This window comes from Eriocheir sinensis, chromosome 52 (genome assembly GCF_024679095.1).
Source record: "Eriocheir sinensis breed Jianghai 21 chromosome 52, ASM2467909v1, whole genome shotgun sequence".
In the NCBI taxonomy this organism is placed as follows: domain Eukaryota; kingdom Metazoa; phylum Arthropoda; class Malacostraca; order Decapoda; family Varunidae; genus Eriocheir; species Eriocheir sinensis.
Genome location: NC_066560.1, coordinates 11,714,676 through 11,734,675, shown reverse-complemented (window position 1 = coordinate 11,734,675; position 20,000 = coordinate 11,714,676). Strand labels below are relative to the sequence as shown.

The 20,000-nt window shown below is 43.6% G+C and overlaps 1 protein-coding gene and 1 long non-coding RNA gene across 3 annotated transcripts in view; one reads left to right on the top strand and one right to left on the bottom strand.

Annotated features, from left to right (window-relative positions):
• Positions 1-20,000, bottom strand: part of LOC126983072 (uncharacterized) — a 37,432-nt gene that overhangs the window by 15,386 nt on the left and 2,046 nt on the right. The gene's annotated exons all lie outside the window — the stretch shown is intronic.
• LOC126983082 (uncharacterized) overlaps positions 1,086-20,000 on the top strand; it is a 26,779-nt gene continuing 7,864 nt past the window's right edge. Inside the window, exons 1-2 of the long non-coding RNA XR_007735500.1 lie at positions 1,086-1,199; positions 18,580-18,706. This is a non-coding gene — a long non-coding RNA (uncharacterized LOC126983082). The remainder of the gene's footprint in view (positions 1,200-18,579; positions 18,707-20,000) is intronic.

Here is a 20,000-nt window from a genome sequence, read left to right as displayed (position 1 = left end):
GAACGCCAACCCCGACTGCATGGGCACACGGCGCGCCTCCCGGACGTCACTCTTGCTCACAGGGTGGTTTTTACGAGACAACCCTGGGTGGAGTAGACCAAAGGGACGCCCACGTAAGTCATGAATGGGGCAAGTTAGCCGATCCTGCCGGGAAGGGCTTGGGATGGATAGGGCGACGCACCCCCAGACGTATGCTCTCCATTCGTAGCTAATTAATATCGTTAGTTATTGATTTTTTTGTCAATAGTTATAGATGAGAGCCAGTTTAGAGCACGTGGCCCGGGGAACAGCTGATGGAGCCGTTTGTTTACATCCCGCCGCTGCCGCGAAGTCAAGCGTTGTGAAAGGAACGGAACGAGTGATTGGGGCCAACTCAGGCAAGGCAGAGAGAGAGAGAGAGAGAGAGGTGGTCCGTGTCCCTTCACTGACTTATTTTTTCCCTAACCGCACGAGTTTTCCAGTTACGGTTGTCAGTTTGAGTAACGAGTGAGTTATTGCAGCCGTCAAGCACACACACACACACACACACACACACACACACACACACAGACAGAGCACTGGGGAAAGGGAAGGAGGGGAAGGGGGGAGCGGTACCATGCAGGAAAGTGACACAGAAGTAGGCCAGAGAGTGAACGCGGTAACAGTGACCTCTGGCGGAAAGGGAAAATAAACTCGAGTATATGGCTGTTTAGTTGATTGCTTGTTGGTCTGTCTGTATGTCTGTATGGGGGTCTGTGTAACACGACTCGAGTATCGTATTAAGGTGGAAGAGTTCCATGGAGTGTTCCGATGTTATAATTCGTCACTTCACTTATATAGGTTTATATGATTGTATTTTGTTAAGGTTTGTATGATTGTCGTTTGTTATTTGAACCATGTTATTGATAGGATATATTACCTTAATATGTATCATCACTTCTAGCCTAACTGCTTACGACTCAAAGCGTCTGTGGGTTTTGTGTTTCACTGAGTGGTTTGTTTGTACGAGTGGAAGGTGTTAAAGTTTCATTGAGTTTCGTTGAGGGTTCGTGGAGGTGAGATAGTAGCCAATGAGGAAAGCAACTTGGCGCTACCTAAACACGTATCTGTTATCGTCCACTGGGTGAAGCACTCTCCCGAAGCCCTGGCCTCTCAAGGAGTCCTGGACGTATTTAGTTAGAGGAGGGGTCAACCCGAGGGCGGCTGGAGTCGGCAATGTTGTGAGTTGAATATTTTATATAATTATGTAATTTGTGACTCGATGCTTTACAATGACTGGTTGTTTGGTTTGGTTACGAATTTACGGTTCAAACATTATTAGTATTGTATTCTCATGGGTGATCCTTTGTTATTGCGGTGTTAAGATGATTGGTCACTTATTTTTTACCTGAGGTTGTACACATGTTGAATACGTGAAGTCAAAAGGGGTTAATGGGACCCCGGTCAAACAGGTTGGAACATTTGAAATATAACTCGGTTGTTACATTTTGTTTAGCTGCATCCGGGCCGCCAATGACACTACGGTCTGTATGTGTTGTCTGCATATCAGTATCTAAATGTGCACGTTTGTTTGTTTATTTGTAAGCATGCCTTTTTTTTTCTATGTCTCCTTATATCTGTGTTTGTCTGTTTGTATTTGTTTCTGTTTGTATGTCTGTTTGCTTGTTTGTCTGTGCCTGGCTGTCTCTTCCTGTCTGCCTATATGTTTCACTCTTCTGTCTGTGTCTTTTCGTTGCCAAGATACTTAAATGAACCAAGCAAAAAATAGAGGGAAAAAAAACTCCTATTGCCACTACCCCACTACCCCTTTCCTCCCTTCCTTCCCCCCCTCAAAAAAATAGAAAACTTCTCTAATAATCGAATTCAATGAAGAAATTAAAAAGGTGTTACGAAATGCCCACTCTGAAAAGCTGGAAGCATAATGGAAAGGTGGAAGGAAAAACGGAAAGTCAGTCTGATGTTGGGCAGCCTTCCAGAGCCGGGCGGTGAAAGGCACGGAGAGGTGACGCTGTGTTATTTATTTAAGGCATTAGTGAGACGGAGGGCGAAGGAATGACTCGGTGACGGGGTGCAAAATGTTGAGGCTACGGTGTTTGTACGATGGGATAACACGTAGAAGAAAAGGAAATATTAGATAGATGAACAGCAAACGAAAATGGGTGAGATAGAAGAGCCTGAGACAGCTACGGTGTTTGTACGATGGGCAGCGAAGGGATGGTACGCAGAAGAAAAGGAAATATTAGGAAGACGAACAGCAATAAAGACATTAAAAAAAACAGTGTATAAGAGGTTCATTTACCGTATTAGGAAGATGAACAGCAGAGGCATGACACACAGAGGCCAAATAAACAAGAGAGAGTGAGTCTTCATTACCATATTTGGAAGATGAACAGCAAAGGAATGGCAGCGAGGTAAAAGTGAGTATTATTTATGTACGGTCTTGATGAGATGGTCAGCAATGAAATGACGGAGATGGGATTACAACGTTGCCAGATTGTCGTACTCAGCCGCTTATATATCCCGACTTCCTACCCCAAAACTGTCTTCTGGGCTCCAATAACGAAACTCATTTATAGTTATCGTTAAAAGAGTTAGATCCTGATGCTTCTTGGGAGTAGTTAGGCGTCAGAAACCGGTAAATACTATGCTCTGAGTACGACAATCTGGCAACGGTGGATGGGAAGCAAAAGAATGATAGAGAAGAGTGAAAAATATTTATGTATACCCTGATGATACGACAAACAGCTGGAGAATGACGAAGAGGAAAAGCAAAAGAATTAATAGACCGGAGTAAAAAATATATACTGTGACAAGATGGACGGGAAAGGAATGACGAAGATGAACACCAGAGGAATGACAAGAAATAAAGAGATAGAAATGTTTATATACCTTTATCATGATGGACAAGAACGGGATGCCAGATACAGGGAGTGACAAACATACGAGACTCAGAAGACAGGTCGCCAAGGAACGCCACGGAGACAAAATTACCATTATTAAACGAACCACAGATGAACGACAGAGAGAGGCCGGATTCATGTAGCGGCATTAGCGCGTTTAACGGTACAGGGACACGCGAGGGAGACAAAAGACGGAGTGCAACAGGTTTTTTGGGGTCATGAGGGGTCAGAGATGTGTGTATGTGTGTCAGCGCGGAGAAAAGTAGCATGCAAAATAATGTCACTTAAGAATGGAACAAGCAGGAAGCAGGGAAATGGTAGTAGGCATGATTATGGTGGATAGCAGGGAAGTAGAGGGTATAGGAGTAATTTGCAGGGAAAGGAAAACTCGCCAGAAAAGGAAAGTTAAAGGAAAAGTTGTATTACGAAGGGAAGAAGTAATAAACGCGACTATAGAGGAAGTAGGAAAGTAGAAAGGGAAAAAATATATAAATAAAGCAGAGATATAAATTGCAGGGAAGGAAAGTAACCGGGAAAATCATAACATGGCGAAAAGTAACAAGCAGGAAAGTAGTAACCAAGATGTGTCGATAAATAGAAAAGTAGAAAGTAGAAAAAAAAGAATAAAAACATCAGAGAAGAAAATACGAGGGAGGAGAAAGAAAATTAAGCAGGGCAGAACTAGCAAACAGGGAGATAACACTAAACAGGAAGAACATAACGGGGAGGGGAAAGAAAATTAAGCAGGGCAGAACTAGCAAACAGGGAGGTAACAGTGAGCAGGAAGAACATAACGGGGAGGGGAAAGAAAATTAAGCAGAACAGAACTAGCAAACAGGGAGGTAACAGTAAACAGGAATAGAGGAAGTAAGAGTAGACACGACAAGTAAAACAAAAGAATAACGGAAGGGAAAAAAAAAATCACGAAACATTAGCGAGAGATAAGAATGAAAGAAAAAAAGTGAAAAAGAAAGTAAAAAGAAAAGAAAAAGAGGAAAATAAAGATAAAAATACCAAGGAGTAACAGGAAAATAACAGCAAGCAGAAATAGAACAAGCAGGAAAGGAGGAAAAAGAAAAAAAGAAAAAAACTAGAGAGAAATATAAGAGAAGTGGAAAAAAAGGAACAGGAAGGGAAAATTTAATAATGACAGAGAGGGGAAAAAAAATAACCAAGCAGGAGAGTGACAGTAAGCAGGATAGCAGAGGAAATAACACGTCTGAGTCATCGGAAGTATATTTAAGCAGGAAAGAATCTGGTTCCATATATAAACGATTCAATTCTAGTCTTGGTAAACACTGAAAGCTTGCCATAGTTATCGTCCTGTGTGTGTGTGTGTGTGTGTGTGTGGGCGGATGTGTTCAAAGGTCGCGTCTGTCTTGTGGTGGAACAGTCAGGATATGAGAAATTTGTTTGTCCTTGATGGGTTGCAAGTTGAAGGTGTGGGCGTGGGTGGGTGGGTGTGTGCGTGTGTAAGTTTGGGTGTGGATGTGGGTGTGGGTGGGGAGGTGGGTGTAGAGGGGTGGAGCGTGTGTGTGTGTGTGTGTGTGATCAACCTACTAGCATTCACCTTGACTAAGCCGTAAGATCATTTGTCCTGTGTCTGAAGGCTTTCCTCCCTTGGGTAACACGCCTTTGCCTGTGCCGAACCAACACTCCGGGGGGCGCGACACACGGCAGACTGATACCCGGTAGCTTTTCATTAATTACTAGGAGGACATAGGCGCAGGTGTAAGGAGACTGTACATCCTTCTCCATTCAGCCTGGGAATCGAACCTGGGATATCTTTATTGTGAGTAGAATGTGTTAACAACTGCACTATATACCGCCGTGTGTGTGTGTGTGTGTGTGTGTGTGTGTGTGTGTGTGTGTGTGTGTGTGTGTGAAAGGAAATAAGGAAATGAATGGAAAAAGGAAGTTCGGATGGATTAAGAAACACACACACACACAGAGAGAGAGAGAGAGAGAGTGTGTGTGTGTGTGTGTGTGTGTGTGTGTGTGTGTGTGTGTGTGTGTGTGTGTGTCTTGATATCTGGGTTACATATTAAATTGTTGGCGCGTAACAGTAAAAAAAATGTGTCTATCTTAGCCTTTCATTTCGCGTGGCAGTGAAAGGATTTGCTCACGTGACTCGTAAATAACAACTCGGCTCCGTCTGTCTGTCTGTCTGTCTGTCTGTCTGTCTATTTCTTCCTTCCTTTCTTTCTTTATTTTGGTCATTCTCTTCATATCTTTTCTTGTCCCCTCTTTCTTTCCTTCTCTCTCTCTCTCTCTCTCTCTCTCTCTCTTCCTGTCTGTCTGTCTGTCTGTCTGTTTCTTCCTTTTTTTCTTTATTTTGTTTTTCTTTCTTTTGGTCATTCTTTCTATTTCCTTTTTCCTCCCCTCTTTCTTTCCTTCTTTCTGTCTTTCTATCTCTTTCTCTCTTTCTTCCTGCTCTGTCTGTCTGTCTGTCTGTTTCTTCCTTCCTTTCTTTATTTTGTCTTTTTTCTTTCTTTCGGTCATTCTCTTTATTTTTCCTCCCCTCTTTCTTTCTATATTTCTCTTTCTTCCTGTCTGTTTGTCTGTCTGTCTGTCTTGACGTTCTAATTTTTTTCATTTTTATTAGTATCATTATCATTATTACAATTATCATCCTATTTTTCATCAATATCACCATCTTTATCATCATCACCATTATAATCATCACGACTACCACCACCACAACCACTGACAACAACAGCATTACCCAATAGACACAAACCCTCACACACATACATTCACCCTATCAAAATTCACCTTTCTCCTCTTCCTAGTGCCTTCCCTCTTTCCAAAGTTGCAGTTCTAAATTCAACTTCCCTTGCGTAGTAATATACCGCGATTTTTCAAGCTTGTGTAATCGTATAATCTGAAGTCGTTATACACTTACACGAATGACAAGACGAGAAAGAAAGAGCTTGGCCACACCCCGACTATTACATTTCTGAAAACCTGCTCAAAACAATAGCACGTACGCTCGCTTCCTGCCACTGCTCGTGATCATTGTCTTTTGAAGAGCAAACATTCAGTCACATACCGGCGGCGATGCGCGAATTTAGGCGTCGAGGTCCAGTTGTCACTTTCAAGATAACGCAGCGTGGAGGAAGTACATAGTCAGCCAGGAAAGTAAACCGTATCCAGAAATATAAATTAATAGAAAAAACGAATATAACAGCAGCCATTTAGAGTTAACAGCGGCATCTACTCCACTCTAATCTTTCCCCATTCTCTTTCCGGATAACGCAGCTAGGAAAATAAACCATAGCCGTGAAATATGAAGTAATAAGAAAACAATGAAAAGCATAAGCCAGTTGGAATTACCAGGGCCGTCTTTTCCACTCTAGTTTTCGTTCATTTTCCTTCGAGATAACGCGGGGTGGAACAGCACACTCAGATGGGAAAGTAAACCATTCCCAGAATCGTGATGTAAGTGGAAAACGATAGAGAAACATCAGCCATTTAGAGTTTTAACAGCGGCGTCTATTCCACCCCAGTTTTCGCTCATTCTCTTTTCTTTCGTTCGTATGGCAAAGGACACAGGTGAGGTAATACTTATTGTGAATGGTGTGATGCCGAGGGAGGAAGTTTAACCCATTCTTTACTCCAATTCCATAACTTAAAGCAGGAAAGAACGAGATGTTCTGAACCACAACAGGAGGAGGAAAACTTAACTATGTCATACGAATGCTCTGAGAGGAGTATTATTTATTAAGAATGGTATATGATGTCAAGGAAGAAAGCCCCACCCATTCTTTACCCCAATCCCATAACTTAAAAGCAGGAAAAAACGAAAACCTTGAACCACAACCACTATGCGAGGGGGACTTAAACTGTGTCATACGAAAGTTTCTCCTCAACAAAGAAACCGCGGAGGAAAAGAACGGCTATACGAAATTTGGAAGTAAAAAGAGATTGAACGTTAAAATAAATGGAAACAAAAAAAAGGATTAGAAGTACCGTGACTAGCCTAATAAATCTAACCTCGAGGAGAACGATAATTTTTTTAGGGGGCAACTGAACAAAAGGTGACCAGTGACCGTTGATTGTCCTCGTGTGTGTGTGTGTGTGTGTGTGTGTGTGTGTGTGTGTGTGCGCATGACTCAGGTGTATCCATTTCTACTGTTATGTTGGTTTTGAGAGGTTGAAGCACACACACACACACACACACACACATACACACACACACATACACACACACACACACACACACTCTATAATCTCCCTCTCCTTTCACTTCTTTATCACTTCCTTCCCTCCTTAACAACTCTCTTATTCAAACACACACACACACACACACACACACACACACACACAAATACCCCCTCCCACACACACACATATACACATACACCCCCCTCTACTTCCTTATCCCCTCCCACCCCCCCCACACACAGTACATGATGAAACGACCCCACAAACCCCACTCTTAACCAATTACCCGCCACGCCATATTCATTACTGCAGCGCGCGTTCAGGTTGTTGCCGCCGCCGCCAGAATTTCACGTCCCAGGAAGAGGAAACTAGTGGCCTGCCGTAGGGAGGTGCACTGCGGCCACGCGTGTTTGTTCATAGGGGTATTGCGTCAAGGGAAGCGGCTCGGGGCGTTGGCTACCTGGTTAGACTGTCACAGAAGGACTGACTGACTGACTGACTGACTGAGTGGATATGTATGGCTCAAGAATGAGGTCGTGCTTAAGATTACTTTTTCATAACAGATTTGGCAGTTTAAGGACAAAATATCATATAACAAAGCCCGTAAAGCACTTATCCACAAATATATAGGACAGAAGGAGTTTTAAAGAATGTTTAGATTAGGTTTGGAAGGTCTTAATGCTCCTCTCTTGAAAGCTTAAAAGGAAGGATAGTATTGAGGGGATGCTAAAGAAAATAGGAAGAACTCAAGTATAGATAGGAAGAGAGAGAGGAAGTAAAGACGGATGTTAAGAGAGAACGAGGAAGGAAAATATAAGAAAGAGAGAAGGAAAGAAATGTAAAACCGTAGAAAAAGAGATCAGGGAAGTGGAAGAGAAGGAGGGAAGAAGTAAATGCAGAAGGGAAGAAAAATGAAATTGTTTTGAAGACGAAAAAAGAATGTAAAACGGAAAAGAAGAAGGAAAGTGGGAATTAGGAAGGGAACAAACTGGAGAAATAAATAAAGGAGAGGAATAGGAAGGGAAACAGTAGACATGGAGTGTGGAAAAGGAAGGAAAATGGAGGAAGGACGAACCAGAAGAAGAAAGCAAAAGAGGGCAAATGATGGGAATGGGAAAATGAAGGAAAAAAGTGTGAAACGGGCAAGAAAAGGCGGAAGAGAAGGGAAGGGGAGACTCAGGAGGAAAATAAAAAGGAAATGGAGGGAGACAAAAATATGCGGTCAGATGGGAAGCAAGGAAGAGAAGAGGATAATAAACGTAGTAAATAAGGAGAAAAGGAGATAGCACTAAAGATAAGGAAGGGAGAAGACGAAAAACAGGTAGATAAAAGAGATAAATAGGGAAGGAGGGGAGGGAGAAGACAGGAACGAAGGAGGAAATGGAAGAATATAAGAAAAAGGAGGATTGAAAACGTGAATGAAAGGAAGGAAGAAAGGAAAGAAACAGATAAAACAGATAAGAGAAAAGGAAGAAGAGGAGGAAGGAGACAGGAACGAAGGAGGAAGTGGAGGAATATGCGAAAAAGGTGGATTTAAAACATGAATGAAGGGAAGAAAGGAAGGAAACAGGTAGAGAAAACAGGTGAGAGAAAAGGAAGGAGAGGGAGAAGAAGGCAGATACGAAGGAGGAAGTGGAGGAATATAAGAAAAAAGGTGGATTTAAAACATGAAAGAAGGGAAGGAAAGAGAGAAACAGGTATACAAAACAGGCAAGAGGGAAGGAGGAGAGGGAGAAGAAGGCAGATACGAAGGAGGAAGTGAAGGAATTAGAAAAAAGAAGGACTGGAAACGTGAAGGAAGGAAGGGAAAGAAACTGGATAAAAACAAAAGGAAAACATGTAGAGAAAACTGAAAGAGGGAATGGAGAGAAGGAAAGTGAAGTGGAGATAGGAAGAAAGGAGGAAAGAAGTGGAGGAAGTGGAAAGTTGACAAACAAAGAGAGGAAAAAAAAGAGGAAAGAAAGATAATGAGAGAAGGGGGAGGAGAGAGAGAGAGAGAGAGAGAGAGAGAGAGAACAGCGGGGGTTAAAGGGGAGGGAAGAGGGAGGAGGAGGAGGAGGAGGAAAGTAGGTGAAGAGGTGAAGGTAGATAGGGAGGAGTGGAGGAAACGGAGAACAATAAGAGGGGAGGAGGAGGAAAGGAGGCATTGAGAGAGGAAAGGAAGGGAGGAAAGGAGGGAAAGGGAGGGGGGGGGGGAGAAATTTGGAGAGAATGGAGATAATAGGAGAGAACGAGAGGGAAAGGAGGAGGTTCTTGATAGACGCGGAAGCAATGGGAGATAAAAAGGGGGAGGGGGGGGGAGAAGGGAGGAAGCGAGGGGGGGAGAAGTGGAGGGAATAAGAAACAATTGGAGGAAAGAATGGAGGAAGGGAGGGAAGAATGGAGGAAAGGAGGGAGGGATGGTGGGTAAAATGGAGGCAATGAGAGAGAGAGAGAGAGAGAGAGAAGCAGAAAAAGGAGGAAAAAATAGAAATAAGTAAAGAAGAAGGAGGAAAAGGAAGGAAAGAAAAAGAAAGGAAGGAAGGTTAGAGGAGAAAGAGAGGAGGCAGCAGAACAAAGACGGAAGGAAAAGAAGGAAAAAAGAAAGAGGAAGGAAAGGGAAATAATAGGTAAGGAGGAAGGAAAAGAGGAAAATAAGGAAAAGGGAAAAAAATGGAAGTGAAGGAAGAGGAAAAGCAATAAAAGATAGGAATAGAGAATTAGGGAAAAAAACCGTGAGAATTGGTTAGAAGAAAGGAGAAACAAAAGTGATGGTGAGGTGTAGAAAAAGAGGAAAGTTGGAAAGTTTCGTTTAGTCGGCGCAACATCTGTGGTCATATGCCGGAGAGAGACAGAAGGGGAAGGAACTATAGGAGAAGGGAACAGACCCCAGGAGACGGGACACAACCCCCGATTAATACCCGGTACCGATTCACTGTTGGGTGGACAGGGGCGTAGGGTATCGGAAAAGCCGCCCAAATTTTTCCACTCCCCCGGGGAATCGAAGCCAGGCTCTCTCGGTTGTGAGTCAAGTGTGCTAACCACTGCACCACGAAGCCCCCTAGAAAAGGAGGAAGGGGAGGGGGAGTAGACATCAAGAGTCCCCCCGTCGAAGTATCAACACGGAAGCAGCCTCGGCCACACCCTCCGTCGGGATGTGAGTCACGGGAGGGCGGCGAACGCAGCAGGAAAAGCGTGCCTCGGGGCGTCACGCTGAGCGGCCGCCTAGATTGTCACACGAGCCTTCCCTCACTGCCTGACTGACTGACTGCCTTACTTAACGGGTGGCTGGCTGACTTACTAGGTGAAGGATTGGCTAACTGCCTAGCTGACTGACATGGGTACTTACTGACTGGCTGACTGACTAACTGGTTGAATGTCGAACTGAATGACTGGTTGATTGACTAACTGGCTTACTTAACGATTGGCTGGTAAATGATTGGCTGACGGATTGATTGATCGACTGACTGACTAAACTGACTGATTGGTTAAGTAACAAAGTGATCGCTTGGCCCACTGATGACTGAAGGACTGACTAACTGCCTAACTCACCTACAGACTGAATGACATACTGACTGACTGACCGACTGAGTGAATGCCTGACTGACTGGTTGGTTGGGAGACTCTCTGGAGAAGAAGAAGGAGAGGACGAAGAAGAACAGGAACAAGAACCAGAAGAACAAGAACAGGAACAATAAAGAGGAAGAAGAAAAAGAAGAAGAAGGAGAGGAAGAAGAAGAAGACCACAACAGGATAACATAAAGAGTATCTAATTAAACACCTTTACATAAGGACCGTGACACACTCCCTTCCTCCCTTCTCTCATCTCTCCTCCTCCGGGCCCCTCCTTCACTTCCTCCTTCCCTCCCTTCCTCCCTTCCACCCTCATTAACTTTTTCCCTCCCCTTGCGCACCACCCAAAATATACAGAGAGAGAGAGAGAGAGAGAGAGAGGGTAATTTAGAGCGTAATAATCAAACGAGAGGAAGTTGGATTTTGCTTATTAGTGCGTGTGTGTGTGTGTGTGTGTGTGTGTGTGTGTGTGTGTGTGTGATGTTCCCAGACCCATTGTTTTCTTGCGGTGGTGGTGGTGGTGGTGATGGTGGTGATGATGGTGATAGTAATGGTGTTGGTGTGGGAGCAAAAGTAGTAGTAGTAGTAGTAGTAGTAGTAGTAGTAGTAGTAGTAGTAGTAGTAGTCATTGTTACTATTGCACCAAAACACTTTCGTCAATAACAATGATATCTACTACTACTACTACTACTACTACTACTACTACTATTCAACCCTAAAAGTATAAACATTTCATAAACCATAAATATCTTCCTAATTACATACTCTCCTTTCCTTCCTCCTCCTCCTCCTCCTCCTCCTTCTTTTCCTCCCCTTACTGTTCAGATTCCATTCTTCCTCCTCTTCCAGCTTCTGTTCACATGCCTTTTTCTTCCTCCACCTGCTCCTCCTCAACCTCTTCCACCTCCTCCTCCTCCTTCTGCTCACTTTCATTTCTTCCTCTTCCTCCTCCTCCTCGCCCTCGTCCTCCAACACACACAAAACCTCCTCCTCCTCTTTCTAATCCTGTTCACATTTCGTTCTTCTTCCACCTCCTCCTCTTCCTCCTCCTCCTCCTCTTGTTCACTTTCATTTTTTTTCTCCTCGTCCTCGTCCTCCTCCACTACCTTCAACATCTCCTCCTCCTCCTCCTCCTCCTCCTCCTCCTCCTCCTCGTGCACACTTTCCCTGCCTAAAGATAAACATTCCAGTCTAGTGATACGGTTGCCCTCTGGCCTCCTCCTCCTCCTCCTCCTCCTCGCTTTCCCTTTGGTCTAATTTGTTTTCTCTCTCTCTCTCTCTCTCTCTCTCTCTCTCTCTCTCTCTCTCTCTCTCTCTCTCTCTCTCTCTCTGTGTGTGTGTGTGTGTGTGTGTGTGTGTGTGTGTGTGTACATTTTTTTTTACGTGACTGCCGCCTTGGAAAGCACTTGATCCAGAAAATCTGTCTCGTCATTGTGTGTGTGTGTGTGTGTGTGTGTGTGTGCGGGCGGTAAATATTTGTCCATAACATCATACAGACACCACCCTCTCACTCACTCCTTAGAAGAATGTCATTATGGACCTTTCTCTCTCTCTCTCTCTCTCTCTCTCTCTCTCTCTCTCTCTCTCTCTCTCTCTCTCTCTCTCTCTCTCCTGCTTTCCTTTTTCTTCTTGTTCTTCTTGTTCTTCTTGTTCTTGTTCTCCTTGTTCTTGTTCTTGTTCTTCTCCACCACCACCTCCTCCTCCTCTTTCTCTTCCTCCTCCTCCTATTCCTCCTCCTCTTCCTCCTCCTCCCCCTCGCCGATCAGCTGATGTTTGTTTACACTCGGGGGAAAGGGCCGCCACACCCCCTTTGGGCTGGCCGCGGCTTTCTCCTGGTGCAGTAAACTTAATTAGGAGCATTATGTGAACTGTCGGGTCCAGTGTGTTATAGCCACTTGTCTGTTGGTCTGTATTTTGTCTCTGTCTGTCGATCTGTGTGTCTGCATCTGTGTCTTTCTCTCACTCTCCTCTCCCCCTCTTTCACACACACACACACACACACACACACACGCACACAGCATCCGTTTCCCACTGATTAATCGTAGCAAGAGATCAAACTTCATTTCCTTCCGGCGTTAGACAAAAGCTCAATCATGTCATTAATACTTTTTTTCCCGCTTTTCTCTCTCTCTCTCTCTCTCTCTCTCTCTCTCTCTCTCTCTCTCTCTCTCTCTCTCTCTCTCTCTCTCTCTCTCTCTCTCTCTCTCAAACAATAAACCGTTAACTTCTTACTGACTCGTAATTGCAAGCTTTTTCTTTTTTTCTTTTTTACAGGTGGGAACGGGTGTGGTATGAGTGTGGTATGAGGGTGGTATGAGGGTGGTATTAGTGTCCATTTTCATCGTAAAATAACACTAAAAAAATAAAGGCGTGTGTTATAATATTTGCGTTTCTGGTTTTTGTTTCATTATTTTGTATCCTATTTTACTTTTTTGTGTGTATTTCTTTATTTTTTTATATTTTATTCTTGCGCGTTCTTTTGTTGATAAGTATTTCTGCGAGTCTCTTTACTTTATTTCATTTTTTTGCTTTTCTTCCTTTCTTTCTTTCGTTACTTCCTTTAAGGTGATTTTTTTTCGACTGATGTTAGAAAAAAATCGAAATGGTTGAATGCGTTTTTTCATCCATGCGTTCCAGATGTGTGTGTGTGTGTGTGTGTGTGTGTGTGTGTGTGTGTGTTTAGGAGGTGGAGTTGTCTATCTATCTCCTTATGTATCTATCTGTCTGTTTGCCTGTCTCTGTTTCCTTGTGTTTGTGCGTCTGTCTTTGTCTCCCTGTGGGTCTGTCTCTGTCTCTCTGTTTGTCTGCCACTTGTCCAGCCACTCGTAGGTAAAGGGGGGGGGAGGGGGAGTGGTCACCTGGGGCCTCTTTCACAGTCACTTTGTTTGTTTTAATCGTTACCAATGGCGGCGATCGCGCTATAGTATTTCCACGTAAAACTGGCCGATGGGGTAGTGGCGGCTGCGGGGTTAGCCTAGGCACGCACCTTGCCCCACACTCTCAACACCTCTCGCCTCCTCTGCAGCTGCCACTACCCCATAGGCCAGTTTCACGTGGAAAACTATAGCGTCGATCTGCGCCATTGGTAACGATCAAAACAAACAAGTGACTGAAAGCGGCCCCTAAAATTAAGGACTGCAATTTGGGGCGCCGCGTTCAGGAGAGTTTCCCTTTGTAAGACTCTGGTTTAGAAAGGTTGTGTTAGGCCGTGACGGTACAGGTGTGAGGTCTCCGTGGGAAGGCTAACTATTTTGCGGCTTTCATGTATTTTTTTCTTATAGCTTATTTTATACCTCATATCTTATACCTTTTTGTACTTAATGCCTTATTTTTTCCGTCCTTATAGGTTATGAATGTCTAATTGCCTTGTACTCTTTGCCCGTCACTTCCATGGTCAAATAACCTGCTTCTCACACGTCCATTCTCTCTCTCTCTCTCTCTCTCTCTCTCTCTCTCTCTCTCTCTCTCTTTTGTTTCCCATTCTTCTTCCGTCCTCTCCCTTCCAGTGTCTTGTACAACCTTTCTCTCTTTTGTTTCCCTATAAGTATCATTACCACACTTTTCTTAAAATCAACAAGAAAAACAAACTTCGACATTTCTCTTTTTCTTTAATACGCTTAATATATAGCTTTTTAATGTCTAACCTTTTCACGCTTTCATCTCCTCACTTTCATAGTCAAATAACAGGAGTAAGAACAAGAGGAAGACTAAGAACGAGAGAAAGAACAGACCTCGAAGCTTCTTTTTTCGTAATACATTCACTACGTAGCCTATGAACGGCTTATCTCCCCACACTCTCTTCCCGTCACTTTCACGGCCAAGATAACCATTCAATCAATCAGCCAGAGAATAGACTTCGTAACCTCTCTTTTCCTAATACACCCATTATGTGGTTTATCTCCTCACACCCTTTTCCCGTCACTTTCATGGCCAAAGCAATCAACAAAGAGGAAAAAATTAGGTATCGAGACTAATAACCTTTGGCAGGCGAGTCATCCTTGGGCAGCAAGTGGAGTGGGTCGCAGGTGGCAGGCGATGAAAACAGAATTAAGTGCCATTGGAGGGAGGGGCGAAAAGTACCGATTGTGAAGGAGTAAACAGGTGGAACGTCAGGTGAAGGGAGGTGATGGAAATAAAAGCCGTTGAAGGGAAGGATTAAAGAACGAATTGTGAGGGAGAAGAGAGATGGAGCGTTCGTTAGCAGGTGAACCAAAAAGAATTAAAAGCCGTTGAAAAGAGGTAGAGGGTTCCGTGGGTGAAGATAGGCTATAAAAAAATGAATTGAAAGGCGTTGGAAAAAAAAATGAAATGGGGAGGAAGCAGAGGAAGGGTGGAAGAGGGAAAATAGTGGAAGGAAAGACATGAAAAAAATAGAACAATGGATGAAAAGAACCAACTGAACGAGAAAAAAGATGGAGCGTTCCTTAGGTCGATGGCAAGCGATGAAAAAAATAAATAAAAGGCGATGGAAGGTAGGATAAAATGGGGAGGAAGTGGAAGAGGAGAAGTTAAAGAGGGAAAATAGGAGAGGAAAGACAGGAGAAACTAGAACCATGGATGAAAAGAACCAATAATGAACGGGAAAAGAGATGGAGCGTTCCTTATGTCGGAGGCAGAGAATGAAAAAAAGAATGAAAAGATGTTGGAAATAAAGAATGAAATGGAGAGGTGGAAGAGGGAAAATAGTGGGAAGGAAAGACAGGAGAAACTAGAACCATGGATGAAAAGAACCAATAGCGAATGGGAAAAGAGATGGAGCGTTCCTTATGTCGGAGGCAGAGAATGAAAAAAAGAATGAAAAGATGTTGGAAATAAAGAATGAAATGGAGAGGTGGAAGAGGGAAAATAGTGGGAAGGAAAGACAGGAGAAACTAGAACCATGGATGAAAAGAACCAATAGTGAATGGGAAAAGAGATGGAGCGTTCCTTAGGTCGGAGGCAGAGAATGAAAAAAAGAATGAAAAGATGTTGGAAATAAAGAATGAAATGAAGAGGTGGAAGAGGGAAAATAGTGGGAAGGAAAGACAGGAGAAACTAGAACCATGGATGAAAAGAACCAATAGCGAATGGGAAAAGAGATGGAGCGTTCCTTATGTCGGAGGCAGAGAATGAAAAAAAAAGAAAGAAAAGGTGTTGAAAGGAAGAATGAAAAGAACCCATTGTGAACACGAAAAGAGCACGGTCATCGGCCTCTCTCACTCTCACACTCTCACTCTCTCGACTCCTGAAAATCCGCCAGAAAACCTAATTGTTATTGTCTGAGTTGGTCGGTTCGATAAAAAAAGAATAAAGAGAAAAAAATGGTTGCGTATTGAAATGAAACACAAAAGCACAATAGCGTCGGCCGTTCTAACCTTTTCCTCTTCCTCCCTAACTTATTCGTGATGCGGAGATAAGATGGAATATAACTTAAAAGTACTATAAAGATGTAACAGAATAGAACCTTTGTAGCATTTTAGCAATCTTATCGAACGCACGATTTCTCTCTCTCTCTCTCTCTCTCTCTCTCTCTCTCTCTCTCTCTCTCTCTCTCTCTCCGTAGGCGTTTGCAGGGACGTTTGACCGCATTTTATATATCGTTTTCCTTTTCTCTCTCTCTTTTTTTTTTTTACTTCATTGTGTGTGGTTGCATGCGATTCAGTCCCCCTCCTCCTCCTCCTCCTCCTTTCCTCTTCTCCTTCAATACCTTCACTCCTCCTTCACCTTTCCCCCTCCTTCTCCTCCTTCTTCCCTTTCTCTCGTCTTCCTTTACCTTTAACCTTCCTCTTTCTTCTCCTGTGTCTTCTTATCCATTCTTGTTTATCATCTTTCCTGCTTGTTTCTCTTATTCGCTATTTGATTTCCCTTCTATCCATCAGATTTCCCCTTTCTCCCTTTAATTTCCACCCCCTTCCATTTATCTTCCAAGCTTTTCCCTCCTTTTTCTACCCTCTCTTTTCTCTCCTTTTTGCTCTCCTCTTTAAATTGGTCTTTCGTTTTCTCCTTTCCTCTTTTTTTTCTGCCTTCTCTACACTTTTTCTCTTAGTTTCTCTTGTCTTTCCTTCCCTCTTTTCCCTCTTCCACCCCTCCTGCATTTCCTCCCCTCTCCATTTATCTTTCCTTTCCTCCCGTCCTTTTCCTCCCCTCTCTACACTTCTCTTCTAGCTTATCTTGTCTTTTCTCCCCTATTTCCACCCTTCTCCACACCCCTCCTCTTCCTCCTCTCCCTTTTCTGTTCTACCCCTTCAATATACCTTTCCTTTCCTCTCCTCCCTTCTTTTCCCTTCGATCTCTAGACATCTCCCAGTTCCCCTTTCTCTCCACCTCTCTCCACCCGTTTTCCTTTTCCTAACCTCTTTTCCTCCCCTTTTCTTCAATCCTCTCCCTGTTCCTCCACTCTTTCTTCCACTCTGTTGCTCCCCACCCCACTGCTTCTCTGGTTTCTCCTTTTCTCCACACACGCCTCGCCTCCACCCCTACCACAGCCTCTCCCCTCCCAACATAAATTTTCCCTTTCCCTTTCCTCTCCATCACCCATGTCCGTTACACCCCTTCTATAGTTTCTCCTTCCCTGCTTCCCGCTTTCTTTTTTTACGCCGGTAGGGTCTCTTAATGGGTCTCTTATCCATAGTGGCTGCCGTGATGTGTGACTCTGCCTGGTCTGTGCTACCCCCCCCCCCCCCCCCCCCGTTGCTCCATCTGAATGAAGTCACCGAAGTTAGGGTTGATTGAATATCTCTCTCTCTCTCTCTCTCTCTCTCTCTCTCTCTCTCTCTCTCTCTCTCTCTCTCTCTCTCTCTCTCTCTCTCTCTCTCGCTCGCGCTCGCGCTCTCATTACGTACAAAGGCAACCCCACGCCTACTACTGGACTGGACTGGACTGGGTAAGATTCCACCACTCGGCGATGACTTTGGTGTGATTCAACCCAGGTCAAAGGGTTCACCACACCTGCACGCTAACCACTCAGCCACCGCCTCCCCATATCAATCTTAATCACCTTCCTATCTTGTTCATATATTCTTCTCTCCCACTCTACTCCTCGCGTTCCTTCCCAATTGTCTCATTTTTTTTCTGTTTCTTTCGTTTCCTTTAATTTCTTTCTCTTTCTTATCTTTTTCTGTTTCGTCTTTCTCTTTCATTTTTCTTATTTTCTTTTTCTTTATTTTTCATGCCTTTTTTATGTCCTCTTTCCTTCTCTTCTTTTTTCTTTTTCTTTTCCTTTCGATTTCTTTTGGCACACACACACACACACACACACACACACACACACATGCATTTTTTTCTTTCCTTCCCTTCTTTACTGCTCCTGTCACGCCCCGTCTATAAATTCTCCTCTTCCGTCCTCTGAATCACGCCCTCCCAGTCCCACACCCTTCTTCTAGTTTCCTTTTCTTCTCTCCCACTAGACTCCTCTCTTAGCATCTCCTCTCCTTGATTTCTCTACCCTCCCTTCCTTACCCTTCCTGTCAGGCCCAGTTTAGATACTCGTACTTTCCTTCCCTTTCTTCCTCTCTTGGTCACCTCCTTCCTTGCCCTTTTTCTAGTTAATTCCTTCTTCCCTCTTTGTATTCCTCTCCTAATTTCTTCTTCCGTTCCCTTCCTTATCTCTTCACCTTGTCACGCCTCTTCTCTGATCTCTCCTTTCCTCTCCTTCCTTCCTCTTTTGATACGTTCTTCCACACCTCTCCCCCAATACTTCTTTCCTCCTTTTTCTCCATCCTCCTTCCCTCCCTCATTTCTCTACCATCTCTCCCTATCACAACCTCTTCTATAATCTCTCCTCCCCTTCCTCCCTCCACTTCCCTCTCCCAGTTTATATTCTTCTCTCCACACCACCTCATTTTCTCCCCTCCTCTTCCCCCGCTTCCACTTCTACACGCGTCACCCCCACACTCTTCTCTCAGTTTCCACGATTCATTTCTCCGCAGGTCCTCAATTTTTTCCTCCACTTCCCCCGCTCCCACTGTTCCCCCCTCACGTTTTTCCCTCCCTCCCCTCACAGCCACACACCTCTGCTTCACAAGACGTAACCTGCCACCCCCTGACACCATTCTTGGCCTCAATGACACTAGGTTTTGGCCGCCGAGATGCAGCCTCACTCAGCATTACTCCCGATACGGAGACAAAAGGTACGCGGGATTATGATTATGAACTGGTCAATCTGGTTCACGTAAGAATCAGGTTGAAATGAGTGAGCTAATGGTCAGAGTAGGTCAGAATATGGAGTAATCGAGTTGTCAAGGCAGTTTTGTCAGATTAAAAGTAAGGTTAGAGTGAGGTAAGCTGTAATAGGAAGGAATGTGGATTAATAAAGAGTAGATCACGTCAGAATCAGGTAAAATAGTTATGAGGTAGGGTTAGGGTAGATTAGGTTATGATGGTTTACGTTAGAATTGGGTAAAATAAATATCAGGTAAGGTTAGGACTGAGTAGGCTATAATAAGGACTTGAGAAGGTTAGAATTGTGATAAATATTGATGTTAAGCAGAACTGAAATGTTTATAGATAAGTTTACGTTAGAAATAAGAAGCATGAGATAGACGATTGCACGTATAAATGGGATTTGGTCAGGGGTGAATTAGTTAATAGATTATAATGAGGTGACAATTTTTTTTAGCTTCATTAAGAAAGGCGTTCTTGATTAATTATATTGATAGCAGACTAGTGTATTGAGGTCCTACTGTTTTGCTTTGTATTTCCGTTTTTTTTTATTTTTTTATAGCTAGCTCTTCCCATGCAACCCCAATGGATGAGCTCAGAGTAAAACACTCCACTTATATAAAAAAAGAAAAGATGTCGAGGGAAAAGACGAAGAACTTAATCAAAAACGATGAGTCGAGAATTTTGGTCTATGGCTTTTGTCTCTCTCTCTCTCTCTCTCTCTCTCTCTCTCTCTCTCTCTCTCTCTCTCTCTCCTCTTCATTTTATCATATTTTACTTTATTTCTCCAATATTTCTTGCTTTTCTTTTCTTTTCTCTTTTCTTCTTTTATTTTCTCTTCTCATCTTTTCTCTTTTCTTCTCTTTTCCTTCTTCTTCTTCTTCTTCTTTCTTTTTCTTTTTCTTTTTCTTCTTCTTCTTCTTCTTCTTCTTCTTCTTCTCCCCCTACTCACTCTCTCTCTCTCTCTCTCTCTCTCTCTCTCTCTCTCTCTCTCTCTCTCTCTGCATGGCCTCCCAATAGTATCACGTTCACGTCCTGTTGTGTCCTCCACTCTCTCAATCGGCGCATCGACGCTAAAATTCCACGATTTCGCAAGGATGCCACAATAGCGTTGCGTCGTCTCTCTTGTTATTGCTTCTGCGAGTTATAGATCACGACGAGGTTAGTATCAACACCTCCACCACCATCATCATCTGTAGCAGTAGTAGTAGCAGTAATAGTAGTAGTAGTAGTAGTAGTAGTAGTAGTAGTAGTAGTGGTAAT